Consider the following 13,308-nt stretch of genomic DNA (forward strand, 5'->3'; position numbering starts at 1 on the left):
CAAATGCACTTGTCTTTTTGGATGCCTTTGTCTAGAATCTCTTCTTCTTGGAGACTTAAAGCCTGTTCCATTTTCAATAACTCCACTACTCTAAGTCATCTGACTCCAGATTCATTCATGTCAAAACAGGAGTGAGCTCCACTTGTACTGGGGGCTCCACCACTGCTGTCAGCAGTGGAGATGGACAGATGGTTTGTGGGCTCATCAGGTGGTAGTTTTCCAGCCCAAGAAGCTGTGGAGGGGATGACACGGCAGCATCTGCAGACCACAGATACGGAGAGCAGAAGGTGTGTGGAGTCAGAAGGATGAAAGGGTGTTCTACCTTTTCCTGAAGTGGTACTGTCCTATATGGCTTAAGGTCTTCAGCTCTTCACTCTGGATAGGTGGGTGAAGTCTCACCCTCCTTGAAGGAGGGGAAGGGCACCTACAGCTGTTGAGTGGACTCTCTGTTCAGCTTGCTCTCGTTCTGGGAACAGCTCTGCTGTGCAGAGGAGGGGCACAGGAGTTGCTTCAAGCTTTTATAGTGTTTCTTGCTTGAAAGGTGCTGGAGCAAACAAGAACCTAAGCCTGTTTGTTTAATCAAAGCCTGTTCTGCTATGAGCAGTGTTACCTCTCCTTTCTGTTCTCTCTGATATGCTGAACAAATCGGTATTTCATTGTGGTATTTCATTCGCTTAATTTTCTCTCTTTCTCTCTTCTCTTTTTTTTTCCATTTTTGTGTAAATTGCTTCATGGTAGAAAACCTGCAGGTTTGAACTTACCCAGATTTCAGACACACCATTGATTTTATCCTGACACCTATTAGAGGCAAATCAAATTTTTTTTTTTTTTTTTTTTTATATTACCAATTCCTAGAGACAGGGGAAGTGACAGCTTTGATAAAGCAGGGAGCTAAGAGCTGCTGAGCATCTCTGCTGAGCCATGTTTAGTGTGAAACCTGTCACCCCGCTCTCCTTTAATTGGGTTTCAGTCATCAGGATGAGGTGAAAGCTTTGGGATGGTGTTTGGATGCTTAGGTCTCCAACAAACACAACAGCACCTTTGGTTTCAGAGCAGATTACAACTCACTCAGGCCACATTTAATCTCCCAACATTCTTTTACAAGGGCTGCTGGCTTTCCAAGAATGTCTGACCAGAGGAATTCCCCGTTTTCTTTGTGATGTCTGGAGATGCTGTGCTTTGTTTGCTTAAACTGCTTTTGAGGTGCCAAAACACCAAGCTTTTCAAGTTGCTCCTTCAAAGAGGAAAAGTCCAAAGTCTTAGGTGGTCTTGCTAATTGCCTTCTGGTCCTCTGTAGAGGAATTCATGAGTAGCTACCCTAGTGAGCTGAATTAAGGTAATCATGGTTTTACATCTGCTTTGCCAAGGCTGAGGGCAGGGCTTTAATTCTGTATTTAACAGGGGGTAGCTCCCTCCTTCCTTAGCTTCTCACTTGCGTCTTAGAGGACTGGATGCCAAAAGCAGCTTCTCAGAGAGAGGAGGAGGAGAGAGGAAAGCAGAAATATAGGAATATGTAAGCTGAGTGCTAAAATCTCAGTATTGATCAGTGTGTGCCCACCTGCTGAGTTGAGTGGTCAGGATTTCAGAACTCCTTAGAGGGGGAAAACATCAGCCTTTCCTTTTTTATTCACCTTGATAATCAAATATTTTGACAGGTTAGGTTTAGAATGACTTTTTTTACTAACACATTGGAAGAAAGTTCCTTACAGTGGGAACCCACTAAGTTAAGAATAAGCTTAGAAATGTACCTCTTCTATCAGTGCTGAGCAAATACAGCGAAAATGTTATTATACACTCAGATAAGGTCACTGAAATGTTGTTAGTTTGACATGTTATTTATTTCCATCTCTGAAAGAAATCAGTGGGAAACGATGGGTTAAAAGAAAGTCTCTTTATCAGAAAGGGAAAAAAAGGCAAGACAAACTTTATATACCAAAATCACAAAAACATTTTACTGAACAGAAGGATGATGGAAATTACAAACATGGGAAAAGAGTGGCATCAAATCAAATAAGGGTGTCAGAGAAAGTAGGGGGTGACATTAAACAAGGTAGGATGAGGGTGATTTCTGACATACCTTTATCTGCAGTTCCTTCTTTTCAAAAATAAAACCTCTGACTTCCTGGAATTGCATCTACTACATGAAAGATACATAGAAGGGATGTGTTAAAGTTCTGAATTTGGGAGAGGAAGAGGCAGGATGTATAGTTCTGGCTTTGAGTGCTTTACACTGGACTGAAGTCTCTTAAGTTTACATACCTGTGTGCAGTGAATGAAATTTAGGGAGATACAGCTAACATTTGGTCATTAAAAACATCAATGTTTGACTGTATCAATGTGTGGAAGAGTTTCAAAAACATTTGAATCCTTTCACATCATTTTGTGTCCCAGTATTGGCACGTGAATTTTGCTCATTTCTGCTTTGGCTTCTGCTAAGAGTAGCCAAAACAGGAACTACAGGACCCTGATGGACTGGCTAGAGGGCAAGTGAGCACGTGGAAAGGTACTTTTGTGCTAGGTGTGTGATTCATGCTCCCTGAGCTCAGTATTAGCAAATAAAGAAGCCAAGATACTGATAGCTATCCAAAGCAGTGTATATAACATTTGACATCTCTTTGTATTTTCTGCTTGTGTGGGGACAGCTTGAATTATGGCTGAAGGTGCTTTCCACCTCCACACACCCCGTCTTCCAAAACCCCTTGGCTCTTGACACCTAGTTGCAGGCTGCATTGATTTTCCTTCACTGGTATAAAGACTTTAGCATGGATATTACTCACTGGTCAGGTCTTTACTGCTAATAAAAACCTCAGTTTACAAAAACACAAGAAATGTTGGAACTGTAGAGAAATAACACTGCTGAGGATGCCTCCTCATGGCACAGGGTATTATCTTAAAAACATTTGAACTGTGGCTCAGGAGAGGATTCAAGTAATGTAAGAGAAGAGTGGGTTTAAGCAAACAATTTTAGCTCCTGTGCTCTACCCATCTTTCTTTCTGTGAACCAAAGAAGGCCTCCAGGAAGGCGAGTGCTTGGCCTATGGTGGGCAGACTCAGGCTGAGATTTCAGTGGAAGGTTTGGTTTGTTATCTCAAGTGATTGGGAACATCTTCCAGAGCTGCTGGTGGAAAGGTGCAACTGGGTGCCAGGAACAAAAGAGACCGATCAAATCAGTGCTTTTCGGATAAAGTGGGAGGAAAGACTTGTGAGGAGTGTTCAATTAGCATTTCTTACTGCTAGGAGCCTTGTGTTGACAGGCAAGCAAGGGGATGTGAAGTGTTCCTTATGCAAATACTACTCTCCTGCTTTTCCTCCTCTCCTCTACTCTTCGAGCTGAAGGAGAAGTGATTCTTCAAGTTTGGCTGTTTCAGAGAAGATTGATTAAAATCAGCTGCAGTTTGACTTAATGGGATCCAAATGCTTGGAGAGGAAACAGGACTAGTTAGAAGTCCTTGTAATTAGTTCACAGCTGGTCGGTGAGAAAAATGAAACTCCAGTTAGAGTTCAGATGAGTAGATCTGTAGGGATAAAAGGCATCAAGGTGTTGGTTTTTACATTTAGATATGTTTGGGCTTGAAAACCGCCTCTAGTCCCATAGTCAACCTAGCAACCTTAATCCTTTTGAGCATGTGCATGTGTATTTATGAGGCTAAACAGAAGGAGTCTGCATTTTTGTGCTTGTTTCTTAGTAAAAGGCATCATCTGTGGATGCTGGCAGTCAAGTAAACCTGAACAGGGTCACAGAAAGCTGGGAGAGCATCTCAGGGACCACGTGAAACTCTACAAGGGTGAGCGGCTCTGTGAAGGTTCATGGTTTGGTGCTTTGAGTGCTCAGCTTTGGGCATGATCCCCTGGTCACAGTAGCAACTAGTTGTGTTCAGCCTTTCTGCTGGTCAGTAATATGACAGCAAGAGTCATAAAATGCAATATCATTCATGCATATAGAAATAATTGATTTTTGCTCATTATCTCCAAGAGCTCAGAAGAAGTTGACTAGCTACTTAATATAGGGACAGTCATTAGAAAACTTTCCCCAGCCAGAAGCTGGTATTTATGCGAAATTTTACTATCGAATCAAAGGAATTTCTGAATTCCTTATTAGAGTGTCCATGAGGGAACTGCCTGTGAAAAACATACTCCACAAAGTATCTGGGAGTATCATTTCATGCTGGCATGACTTTATGAATGTGTTTGAGGTGTTCATTAATGCATGCTCAGTACTACCTTTCTAAATGACTAACTTTGCTGTTGTTATCGACCATTTTACATTTTAATGTATTAATCTCGTTCAATTAAATCTTAGTTTCTTCCAGGCTTTAAACTGATTGTTTTTGCACAAATTAAAGTGTAAAACACTTGTCCACTTCAGTAGTAGTCTGGTTGTAGCTCTAATGATTTGAAGATAAGACAGAAGCAAGTTCTGCAAGCAGAAATATTATCCTTTTTTTAGTAAGAGTAGCTGGCATAATTGGTGAAGTTCAATACTAATAGTGGGTGTCTGAAGATTTGTTCTCTTGTCTGCTTTAGGTCATTTTAATTGGCCTGCCTAAGCTAGCATGAACTTGTGGTGGCTGGTCCCAACAAAGTGGGAGGCTGTACAGGGAGAGTGGGTGTCTGCTGCCTCCTGTATTTAGTTCTCCAGGAGTCAGATGTCCCTGGATGATGAGGTGCTGGGGCACCCAGAGTGCTCTCATGTTTCTTTTTTCCTATCTCTGTGACCTTTGTGGCTGGGCTAGTCTTCCTCTTACCCTGTTTAGAGGGACTGAAAACATGAGAGAGCTGCACCCCAAGCACAGACTCCCGTGTGTGGTGGACAGGGAGCATTTCTCCTCTTTAAGCATTAATGACTCATTTTATAGTTAGGACTTTGGCAGCCAGGCAATAACTAGCTTGGAGTTAAGAGCCCAAGGCAAAGTTGAGCTCATTTAACAGTCTAACTGTTCATTATGTGACCAGTGAAGAATGATGAATGAATCATTTGCACTGTTATAAAACTTAAAGGGACACTGTCCACCTTTCAAGGTTCCCTAATTGACCTCTCAAATGCTCGTGAGTTTTCTTCCTGGATCATCTCTGTGCTTTCCCTTTCACAAGCTTCCAGGCCTTTTCCTTCATCTGTGCATGCTGTGGTCTGCATTAGCCTCTGTGGCACAGCTGGTCCTCATGGAAAACTTCAGGTGGTTAATTTCAGCCCTTTTATTTGAGAAAAAAAAAACAAACCAAACTTCTTTAAATGGACTTGGGCAAGCTCCTTGGCATCTCTTCAGTCAGGTACAGCTTTTGGCAAGGTGCAGGAACCAATTTGTTTGTGCTTCAGAGGGATTTAATTATAAGCTAGAATAGCTGAGAACATACAGCAGGAGACACAGGAAAAAGAAGACAGCTAAGGAGAGAAGTGCAGGTCCAGGTCTGCAGAAGGTCGTCTCATATCGTGCTGCCCCACTCAGCTGGTACTTTGAGTTTCATGGGAGTGTCCAGAGTGCATATGGAGCAGAACAATTTGTGATCCTGTCCCTGGATTTTATCAGCAATAAGCTCAGGTTTTACAGGCAAAGGTATCTTCTAAATTTCACAGGCTGCAGCAAGTCTTCACTGATGTAAGGAAACGTGCATCTCCTCAGGTGGATATTGGCAGAGACCACTCTGGAGGTCACTCAACAGTTTTACTCAAAACACCAACAAAAAACACACATTATAAATATCTATATTGTCTTTGTTAAATTCATACCATTTCTATTAATTATAGACCCACTCACTGAAGTGTAACACAGACAGTTCACTTGGGGATTGTCATTCCTCCTCCTTAGCCTCATTGCAAAGGTATTTTCAGGTACCTTTACATTTCCAGGAGTCTTCCTATGACCTAAATGCTTCTCCCACCCACTGTAAGCCTATAACCTAGATGTCATGGGTATCCATTTGTGACAAGTTGGAGCTGTGTGATGCTTTCATAGAACATTGGATATCATGTATCTTGTGCTATGTGGAAGAAAGTTCTAGAACTGGTGTAAAATGGAAGGAGTGTAGCACCCGCAGCACTCCAGGCCTTGAGGGCTATGTGAGACTGAGTAAGCTGAGGCTGTGCACATATTTGTACCTGTGAATTCTAAACGCATCACATTTATTAGAATTAACAGGAATTAGAAACATTCCATGGAAGCAGAGAGGAGAAGTATAAACATGTCATCAAGTTGTAGATTTGTCTTTAGGACAGCTCCCAAGGAGAAGCTGTTTCTTGGCCTCAGTGGCCCTGATAAATGTGATGTGCAAGGTGGATGTCAAATAAAACAAGGACACACACAGTACAGACTTGCTCATGTTTGTTAACATCAGGGACAAGGAGCACAGAGATTCACATTTGTGCAGGGAAATTTTACCAACATGCCCTTTAAAAAAAAAAATTTAAAGGAATTTTCACATTGAATATTAAACACCTGAAGCTCCATAAATTTTACTGCCAGAGCTAACACAGTATTGTTTATTTCGTGCTGCACCTTTCTCAGAGTTCTGCAGAAACTGATTAACATTTGCATAATACATTTAACACAAAAATCCATAATAAATTCATTACTGTACTTCTTTCTCTCTCCCTGAAAATACCAGCAGTTGTGTGGCATCGCACAGCTTGTTAGACGAGCAGAAGGGGAGGAAAGGTGAGTGCTGGATTTCCTGCACAGCTCTGAAACAGGGAAAGGTCAGTCCACTGAGCGTTGGTACCTGAGCAAGCAGGGAGGGAGCTGGGGCAGGGGAAACGTCCCGCTGGAAAAGGTCACTGTACCAGTACATGTGAAGCACAAACTAAGAGGTGGGATCCATGCTAGAGCAGCAAAATCAGTGACGAGCACAAACTGCAGATGAGGGTGCTGCTACAACAGGAGGAGGCTGCTCCTGGAGCCTGTGTATTCTAGACAGGGCAAACACCAAGAAACTGTTAGAGTCCTGCTGCAGTACAAGAAAGCTGGCTTGAAACAAGCCTTGGTTTTCTGAATGGGGTTTGCAGAATGAATGGTGAGGGTTTAAAAGTTGTGCAAGACTTGGTTGTGTGGCAAGTGGGTCAGTAATCTGCTAAATGTGGGGATACTCTCATGCTTCTTCATCTGAGAAGGAAACTATGGTGACAGAGACACCAGCCTGTGTTTTTGTGTGGTAAAAAGAGCGAGGGCATAAGAAAACTAGTAACTTCAGCTACAACTACACATTCAGACAGGTAGATGTGTTCATAAAATGCCCCACCCAACAACTTTTAATACTAGCCTATGAAGTAGTAACAAGTAGCAACTTCAGAAGGCTCCTGTGCAAGAACATTTCACTGATTTCCCCAGAATCATCCTGCAGGTGAAAACGAGGGCTGGGGAGACAGACACAACCATTTTAAAATGAGACTTCACTTTTAAGCTCCTCTAATCTTACTTATCACACAGCAAAGAAAAAGCAAAGTTGCAGGAAACGATAAGAGTGACTGTCCCTTTATAGTTTTCTGGTTTTTCTCTGTAGTCATTTGATGGCACAAATTAGTTTTCAATTGTTCTTTCTTCATTTTCTATTATTCTTCCTCTGCTTTGAATTCTGCTGCTATGTCACAGAAACAAAACAAAAAATGTCATTTAGACCTGTATAGGGAAAAATCTGCCTGGCAAGGTTTGTTTACTGAAGCTTTGTACTTCTTCCTCAGATTTCCATGAATACCACGTCCATAAGCTACAGCTTTCTCCACTTTAGGCTTTTAACTTTTCATTATTCGTTATCATTTCAGCCTTTGATGACCCAATTATTTTCAGACTTTTGATTAAAACAAAATAATAGGTCACGGTTTCCTGCTGTTCTTGTCTTTGCTGCTTCTGTTGTGATCTGTCTTTTTGCTATTGGTCTTTGTAAAGTCAAAGTTTTCACTAATACTCTTCAACAGTTTTATTCTTCTGATAAGGAGACTCTGGTTATGGTGCAGGAATTTTCCTCCACTACTTGGCATGCAGAAAACTCAACACTGTCTCTAAGAGATAGGAGACCAGGATACATTACCCAGAATATGGAAAAGAAATTAAGTCAGAGTTTAGCTGGTTTTTTTTTGTGTGTGTGTGGTGAGAAGAGGAAAATCTGCCCATTTCATGTCAATGAAAAGTGGACAGTGGTCATAATGATGTTAAAATATACATGAGAACATGGGGAGATGCTCTGAGCTGAGGATGGAGGTGGCAGTGCATCAGAGGAACACGTCTGCTTTACGTGACCTCTGTCAGGGGATTCAAGCATGTGAGATGTTGATGCTTCATTTTACATATCCCAGAACACTTCCCTGTGATCAGACTGACCTACCACCTATTTGGTGCTTGGAGGCAGGGATCTACATAAAGAAAATGGGCTTCCCCTAAAGAATTTTATCAACCAGTAGAAGGGAAACTTGACGTGCCTCTGTCACTCAAATGGGTGGCATCGAGCGATTTGATTTGTATTCCGAGCTTGCCAGAGGTTGGAGGTTGTCATGTGTCTGGGCAGACCCAGGGGTGTAAATGGGGAGAAGTAGCACCCCAATGTCAGAGCATCTCTGCCCGCACACCCCGAACGCGGTCAGATCATGATACAATCTCTTCACAGTCTGTGTTTCCACCTTTGCCTCAATTTCCATTTCCTGTTGTTTGATAAGACTCTTGAGAGACATAGATCCAGACAAGACAGAAAAAAGCAATTGTCTTTGACAGCTTTCCTACCTAGATTTGAAAGACAGGTAAGAGCAGAATGGAAAACAATGCCTAATTTAGATAGAAGAGCCCTTCTCTTTAAATGAGGGTAGACAGCCAGGATGGTGGGAAACGCTGTGGAAGGAACATCATCTTTGTATCTTTTGTAAACATCAGTGGCATGACGTGAGGTGGTTCTGTATGTACAAAGGAGTGGTGGTGCCCCTAAAGCCCAGTTGTGTCCCATACAGATGGGAGGGTTCCCAGGTGAGCTGTCACATCTGTATTTACCCAAGCATGGAGTTTGGCTCCAGCAGGAGCACTGCTGTTTCCCCTGCTCAACATTTAAAGCCTGTGTATCTCAAATAATACAGAACTGTGCCTGTTCTTTGCATTTTTGGCAGGACATTTAAAATGAAATAAAAAGTCTCTGAAAACTATTGTGCGTGTTGGACACAACCTAAGATGTTCAGTGGAGATTGTGACCTTTCAGAACAAAGACGCTGCTTTTGAAAAGGGAGTTCATTGTGCTTCTGGCTCTAGTAAGATGAAAAACTTGAAAAACCAGTAACATGAAGGCTTTGCAGCAAAGATGAGCTCCACAGAGATCCTCTCATGTATTTTTGGTTGCTGTCCAGTGGGTGCATCCTTTCTCTCTATGCAGTATTACCATAGTTGCAATCAGGAGTAATTAACTGAAATTTTCTCATTTTTATGAGTAGGGGGGTGTGAAGAGCTGTTGGCAGGACAGTCTCTCTGAGGGAGCTCAGCTGTGGAACTGTTTTCCCTCTAGAGCCATCACAGCTAGAGTCGCTGACCTTAAGGTGATTTCCCTAGGAGTCAGGGCTTGCTCATAGGTTGATCTGTTTGGTGTGCAAAGAAAAGAGTGATTAGTTATGTGTGAGCTCTTATGATTAATGTCATCATGGTGAGCAGCCTTAACATTTAAATACAGCACCAGGGAATTTAATTATAGATGTGTGTTTGCAGACAATTATTAGGATGCATGCAGTTGTATTTGTAGGTAGACTTGACTTGGTGTGCATGGGTGTAAAATAGGGAGTGTCACCCAGATTGTTTCAACAGAATCCTACTAGAGTGTGGTCAGAGGGATGGTAGAAGTGGCCAAATGGAGAGGGGAGTCATTCTCAGGAGGGAGAACAGATGGAGGGTGTGGGCTGAAGGTTCTTCCCTGGGTATACTACAACCATGGCAGTTGTCAGACTGTTCCCTGGCTGTTCACAGAAGTTGGAGGTGGTGATATCATAGACATCATTAAGGTCCTCTTCAGGTGGATGGTGGGAGAAGGACTGTAGAGCATATGGAAGGGTTTCCCTGGTGCTGCCTGGTGATTCTGCTGTGATGGCACTTCAACACTAACTTCTAGCTGCAAGTAATTTGCTGATTGAATGTACAATATCTTCTGGCCTTTCTGCTTTCCCAGGGTCTCTGGTATCTTCTGAGTGTGATGCTGCTATTGACATTAACCACTTAAAAGATAGATCTGTGTCTGCACCCAGGGATTTTTGTGTGGTACGTTATCTTAAGCATCACAGAGAAAAAAATACTAGACGTGCTGCAAAGCAGGCCTATTGGTCAATTCACCAGTGTATTCCTCCTGAACTTACCTTTTCATCCCTCCTGTCTTAGCTGCTTGGCTCTTCTGTTCAGCATAATGCTCTTCACTGATGTTGCATGCTTTCAGGGGATCAAAAAGATAGTCTGAGTCCTTTAGATATGTGTGAAAGTTAGAGATTTTACCCTTCTACCGATTTACTCAGTGATAGCTTGAAAACTTGTTATTGGGCAGAGCTGTTTCTCAAGTATTTATTTCTTTAGGCAGACAGATCAAGATAATGTTGCATTTGTTGCTTGCAGCAGTTAATTGAAAGCCCTTCAGAATCCAGTAGGTTGCCCCATAGCCATTCCTCTTATTGTTTCAGTTTATCCATAAATCTCTCTTATTCTAGTAAATTCTAAATTAAAAGATTACTCTCTCCAGCTGAAATGATCTTAGTGCTTCTTGAAGTCTCCTTGTACTGGCAGAAAAAAAACAATTGAGCTTTGAGCTTGAACTGAGAGACAGATAAGATCACCAGGAGATTTCCACAGCAAATGCAGAATATATTCCTCTCTAATGGATTCTTAGTGCTGTCTGGCAAGTAATTGAATTGCTTTGGTAGGAAGGAAGAGGGGACAGGGTTGCCTTTTTTTTTTTTTTAAGCTAAATTTTATGAGGGGTAGGAAGTGAAAGGTAGATTCTGTGTGTGATGCAGGATGCCTGTCGGACATAGGGTGAGCTAATTAAAATGTCACTATATATACGTGAGGGTGATGAGGCAGAAAGGACTGATTGCTTCCTTGGTTTAAGGGACTTGTCTCTGTCTTTGCTTCTATCTACTCACTCTGAAATCTGCAAGTAATTCATACTCTGGGGTAGCTAAATCTGGCCCCGGTCTGGAGTAATGCAGAAAATAAATCCATTCTTTTTCTACTGCAATTACTATGGCGATCTCACTCCAGCTGGGCAGTAGCCACGATGCTGTTTCCTGCTGTCCCATCATAGTCAACACTGCCATGCTCTGGACCAGGTGCTAGGAGAGGTTAGCACTGGGTCATCTGGGAGGTTTCCACAGCCTATCTGTTTCAGTTCATAGCATGTGAGGGGACAGAAGCAAAGCAGCGTCCTCCTCTTTCATAGCCTTTTGTTTAAAAGTGCAAAGTATGTCCTGGTAAGCCAAGGGAATGATAGAGACAGATAATAACACACCCTTTGGTATATTCTTTGGAAACACTCGGGTGGCAAAGAGGTGTTCCAAGCCATACAGCCTGCATCATTGAAAAACACTGAACAACAGCAAAAGAAAAAAAAAAAAAGGGTGATCATCAGGGAAATTGCTATAATGGTAAGATAATTAGAACGCAGAATGATTAACATTAGTCAGTGTGCTGCATTGGCAAGGACTGTGCAAGTTGACATAATAGTCCTCTTCCATATCAAACGTGGGGTTTTTCAGGGTTCGGTTTAACACTTTCATGTGACTTTAATAGAGTTCACAACTGAAACAGGCATTTGGTTTTTGTGTAACGTTGCAGTCGTTTTCTTCTGTAGCTGCTTGAAGGACCTTCTTGTTTTCCCTTTTGTGTCTTTTGATTAATGAAAGATAAAAGCCACTCTCACCATGGAGTCCTTCTACATTGTTTTGAATGATAACTGGGCATGAACTCCTAAAGGGTGCTCTTCCTCTTGTACCTTCCTAAGAAATGGACCTCCCTAAGAATCAAAAAAAAATATCTCTGAATTGTTTCAGGAAATGGTTGTCTTCTTCTCAAGGAGCAAAAGTATAAGGATTCAGGAGACCTAATACTTACATTCACTCCTAACAGAGACTTTTTAGAAACATCTAATGCACTGAAAGCCTCTGCCTTTTTGTTGCCTTCACCCTAATGCTTGGAGATTCCCCTTGCCACCTCTCCTGTGTGGGCCCCTAGCAAGTCCCGTTGATTTGCCGAAACTAAACCAGTGAAAGCACCACATTAATCACTGGTTTTGCAGCCTGAGCTGGGCGCAAGACTGAATGCAGAATTGCCTCAGTGATCTGCTCGTGGTCCCTCATCTCTGCCTGTTGTTGCAGACCGGTGAACCTCTCTGTTCTCCTTGACTACTAGCAGCCCCACTTGCTCACGGACCAGGTCATTTGACATTTTGTGCCTCTCTCTTTTCACTGGTTGCTTCTGAATAGGCATTTTTCTAGGATCTTGCCTGGACCTTGCCTGGTGGCTGTTGTCTGCTGCGTGTGTTGGGGCGCTCATGGTAGCACAAGCTATGCTGCAGAGCTCAGGCCCATCCTCCAACAGAGCTGATAAAATCTGATGGTGCTTTGTGGCAGAAAATCCCCTGACCCTCAGTAGTGCTTTATTTCCCCTCACCCCTTTACTGTGTACGTGAAAAACAGGCTTTCCTCAAAGAACGGGGGAGCGTGTCACCGCAGTTCCAGCGGGGGGGCCATGGGGGCGAAGGACTGTCAGAAGGGAATGGAGGCACGGGGGGTATGTGAAGGGCGTTCTGTGCGGTCTGTATTTCGTGGATTATTTTCTCTCTCCTCCTGACCCCACCTCCAATGAAATTCCTGCACTTCATCCGTTCCTCTGGGTCAGGCAATCGGCGGCTGTGGTGGAGGCCTGTGGGGAGGCAGTGGCCTGGCATACAAAGCAGCCGCCCTAGGCCCGAGGAGCCAGGACTAATGGGGAACAAGGCTGGTAACAGGAGACGGAGAAATATGGCAGAATAAGATTCATTAGGGATCAGATTCAATAACTGTAAAACGATGAGAAGTTTATGATCAAAGGCTTACTTCAAGCATTTTAATGACACAGTCATTTAATCCGTTTAAAGCAGATAGATAAGGAGTTAAGTGAAATCTACAGCAGTCGTCTTTCTGAGCTGTTTATGAACCTGTTACAGCTACAGATCACTGTGAAAGGCACAGGATGGATGCCTGCTGTAGTAATTGAATAGTATATAATGGGCTATCAGTCTTTACAGGCTGATTTACATACGGGGTCAGTAAAACTTAATGCAAAGGCTTGGGGTTTGTCTTAGAAATGTGCGTGGCTCCTCACCTACTTTTTAATG

The 13,308-nt window shown here is 42.7% G+C and overlaps 1 protein-coding gene across 1 annotated transcript in view; it reads left to right on the forward strand.

Moving 5' to 3' along the window:
* MAD1L1 (MAD1 mitotic arrest deficient-like 1 (yeast)) overlaps window positions 1-13,308 on the forward strand; it is a 361,734-nt gene that overhangs the window by 204,541 nt on the left and 143,885 nt on the right. The gene's annotated exons all lie outside the window — the stretch shown is intronic.

The sequence above is a fragment of the Merops nubicus genome, unplaced genomic scaffold, assembly GCF_000691845.1.
Source record: "Merops nubicus isolate BGI_N331 unplaced genomic scaffold, ASM69184v1 scaffold16100, whole genome shotgun sequence".
Classification (NCBI taxonomy): Eukaryota; Metazoa; Chordata; class Aves; order Coraciiformes; family Meropidae; genus Merops; species Merops nubicus.